Source organism: Oratosquilla oratoria, chromosome 38 (assembly GCF_046742065.1).
Source record: "Oratosquilla oratoria isolate Oo_2021 chromosome 38, ASM4674206v1, whole genome shotgun sequence".
Taxonomy (NCBI): domain Eukaryota; kingdom Metazoa; phylum Arthropoda; class Malacostraca; order Stomatopoda; family Squillidae; genus Oratosquilla; species Oratosquilla oratoria.
Window position 1 is genome coordinate 35485770 of NC_134814.1, and position 4189 is coordinate 35489958.

General features: G+C 46.1%; 1 pseudogene; it reads left to right on the forward strand.

The window, feature by feature from the left end:
• The first annotated feature begins 2431 nt into the window (after positions 1–2431).
• The window catches only part of LOC143019889 (uncharacterized), a 37568-nt pseudogene continuing 35810 nt past the window's right edge, over positions 2432–4189 (forward strand).

Below are 4189 nucleotides of genomic sequence, written 5' to 3' on the forward strand. Positions count from 1 at the left end.
CTCCCATGATCTCAACGTTTTTGTACTGGGACACTCAGTGAATTTCATGAATCAGGGGATCAGTCTGCTCAATGCTGAGGTTAGGAGGTCTATACAAAACGCCAACAATAATTTTCTTATTCTTGCCTAAAATCTTTACCCAAATGGATTCTGTATAGTCCACTTCCTTAGTCGAAGTGTTGATAATACAGTTTATTGTATTTTTAACAAAAAGTGCTACAACTCCCCTACTCCTGCCAGCTCTATCCTTGTAAAAAAAAATTATATCCTTCTATTTCGATTTCCGGAAGGAAATGTTTATGAACCATGTTGATCCATGACTCAGTAATAACTATAATATCGAAATTCTCTACGCATGCTTTACCTCGCAGCAAATAAATTTTGTTTATTATGCTTCTGCTATTTGTATAGTAAACTTTTAGTTTATCTTCCCTACACTTGTTTTGGTGATTTTTTTCACAGTACCTCTCTAAATTGTTTCTATTTCCTAAACTATATTTCGATACTCCCCCACCCTCTACTCCCACGTAATCTACCCGAAAAAAAAAAAAATGTAGGATGCCTACTTCTCGCTCAAGGGATTCAGCAAGGAGCCGAAATCCTTTGGGCGACAAGTGCACCCCGCCCCTTGTATATCGATAATTCCTACCGTAAAAGCTGTCCCTGTTGTCGACAAATGCCCATCCATTGGCCTTACAATGTTTCCCAGCCTGCAATTCATTGCAATAGCCCTAGAATGCCACATGCCTCCAACTCTACGCCTCGGAAGGATTCCACATACTACAGGAACCCCTCTCCTATTTCTAATCTTGTCTAGCCCATCCCGGAAACGCGCAATTTTTTTTTCACTCCCTCACTTACCTATATCATTGCCCCCAGCACTTTAGCAAACTACAGGGTCCTTACCTTCCCCTACTAAACATTTTTCAATCCTATCCCTAACATCTATCCCTGCACCGGGGAAACACACCTGCGTCCTATGTTTCCTATCTTTATCGCAGAAAGCCCTGTCTAAGTACCTCACTTGACTGTCTCCTACAACCAAAATCTTACCTGTGGGCAGGGATCCAGCGTCTGCCCTTCCCTTCTTCTCTTGAATTTAATTTGTTTCTTCTTCCTGCAGATTTGCTAGAACTTGAGACGAGTTCTTGCAAACGAGTGGGGCTGGTAAGGCCTTTTTTTTCATTATTCCGCATCTTATCGCCGTCTTCCATCCAAGCTCATAGCTAGTTTTGTCTTCCGTATTTTGGGCCTTCGAGCGGAGAACTCGATTCTTCTCTTTAAGGCACTTTACAGCACCCTCCAAGGCTTCAATTCTACTAAGTAGAGATTGTACCTCATCTGCGCTGAACACGGTAACACAACCACTCGCCATATCACTAATTAAAGCAGCTGCCCGGTTGACCTGGCTTGAGTGACAACTACTGCTCAACTGACGACTACTGCTCAAAGGACGACTACTGGTCAACTGACGACTACTGCTCAACTGACTGACGACTACTGCTCAACTCAACTGATGACTACTGCTCAACTGACGACTACTGTTAACCATACCAGGCGCATCACATCACCATGAGCATACAACACAGACACAGGCACACACACACACACACACACACACACACACACACACACACACACACACACACACACACACACACACACACACACACACACACACACACACACACACGCGCGCGCGCACGCACACACACACACACACACACACACACACACACACACACACACACACACACACACACACACACACACACACACACACACACACACACACACACACACACACACACACGCACACACACACACAGTGGTTTATTAAGATCAAGGCAGTTGTGAGGTGACAATGGTGGTGGACGGACGTGGCAGGTCTGTGACCTCCTGTCTCAGGTGCAACAGGGCGCTCTGTAGCTGCCTGGGTCAGCTTGTTGACCCTTCTTCTGCTATTTATTTTTCTCCTAGTTTATACGCAGTAACAATGTGCGGACCAGTATTGTCATACAACTCCTCTCGTCAAAGATACCGATCCAGTGAACTTTACGCGTTAAAACGAGGGTGTAGTTACCCGCCAAGTTCAGTGATTCAGCGTCTGAAAGATATGAAATTCTTCCGAAGTGGTGGCCGACGAGGTGGTAGAAAAATTACCCGAACAGTGCCTGTGATTACAACCATAGCAAGTAAAAAAAAAAAAAAAAAAAAAAAAAAAAAAAAAAAAAAAAAAAAAAAAAAAAAAAAAAAAAAAGAAAAAAAAAAAAAAAAAAACAGAAAAAAGATTGAGCCAAGATCTCGCAATCTCAGTGAAGTGCCACGCGTTTGGTACAACCTACCCTCCCTCCTGCTGTCTAACGTTACCTCCTTAACCAACAGAATGGAGGAAGTGATCGAAACAGTACGTTCTACAGGATGTGACATGATGGCAATTACTGAAGCGTGGCAAATTGTGCCTGAAATGTGTAATATTGAAAACTTTGTGCTATTTCACCACCTCAGAGTGAATCGTGGTGGTGGTGGTGTGGCGTTGTTCTGTCGTGCGGACACTCCTCACACCTCAGGGTTGATATCCCCGAGGGAGGTTGAGGCTCTGTGGGTGAGGCTTAACCCCCGCCTTCACCCCCGCCACACCGCGTCCATCATTATGTGTTTGGTCTATAATCCTCCACGTGCACACACCGCCGCTCTCCTTTCCGATCACATTATTGAGACCGCTGACTCCCTACGTTTGAAATACCCCGCTGCAAAGCTGGTTATTTGTGGGGACTTTAATCGGCTAGACACAAGTGAGATTCTACATCAATTAAGTCTCACTCAGGTGGTGAACTTCCCCACCCACAAGCAAACAACTCTCGACCTTATCATGACCGACATGGCTCAGCAGTACTCCCCCCCCCCAGTCCTTTCCCCCCCATCAGCAGGAGCATTCACATCACCATCCAGTGGTCGCCAGTACCCAGCAATGCCATCCGTAAAACTAAGGTCACCCCACACCACCGCCCGATGCCTGACTCTGCGATGAGGGAGCTTGGGAGGTGGATAGTGGAGTACCCCTGGACAGAGGTTCTGGAAGCCGAGGACGTGGAAACCAAGTAGAGAAACTACTCAACAACCACTACTGAAGCTTTCCACTTTTTCCCCCAGTCAAGGACTTCTTCGTGGACCCATCAGACGCCCCATGGATGACACCCCGTATTAAGCGTCCCATCAAACAACGCAACAGTGCATATTACATTGATCGACCCCTGTTCAGGTCTCTCAAGAATAAAGTCATCAAAGAGATAAGTATTGCCAAGTCTTCGTACTACCCTAATAAAGTAGAACACCTCAAACAACAAAATAACAGTCAGTGGTTTAGTAAGATCAAGGCCCTCTGCGGGAAACAAAATAATCAGACATCTCACCTGCCCTGCGCCTCACACTTACCACCTGACTTAGCTGCTCAAGAGATTACTCACTTTGCCTCCATCTGCCAGACCTTACCCCCCCTTAACCTCTCCGGCCTACCTGCCTACCTCTCCTCCCCCTCGCCCCCTGCCTCTGTCCAGGAGGCTGACGTTGCCACTAACCTAAGTAAATCAAAGTCAACCAGATCTACCACACCATCTGACCTACCTCTCAAAATCTACAACGAATATGCCCCAGAACTTGCCCTCCCACTCACCTCCATAACTAATGCTTCCCTGAGTCAAAACTCCTGCCCCAGTGACTGGAAAATTTCATATATCACTCCCGTCCCCAAATGTCCAAACCCACAGTCGCTAAGCGACCTTAGACCTATTGCCATCACCCCAATCCCAAGCCTTATCTGTGAGGATTTTGTATTTGACTCATTATACAACAAAATTAGAGATCAAATCGATATCCAACAGTATGGCAACATGAAATCCTCCTCTAAAACTCACCATCTTATTAATCTGCTGGACTTCTTGCACAGCCACTTAGACATGCGCAATACTTCTCTCGCCTTGACCTTTATAGACTTTAAGAAAGCGTTTGACCTTGTTGACTATAACATCATCATCTCCAAGGCCATACAATTGGGGATCCAACCACACCTGGTAGCATGGCTAGCCGACTTCCTGACCGGACGTCAACAGACAGTGAAGTACCAGGGGTCGACATCCTCCCTCCTCCCCCTGACCTGTGGGGTTCCTCAAGGGACCAAGATGGGACCACT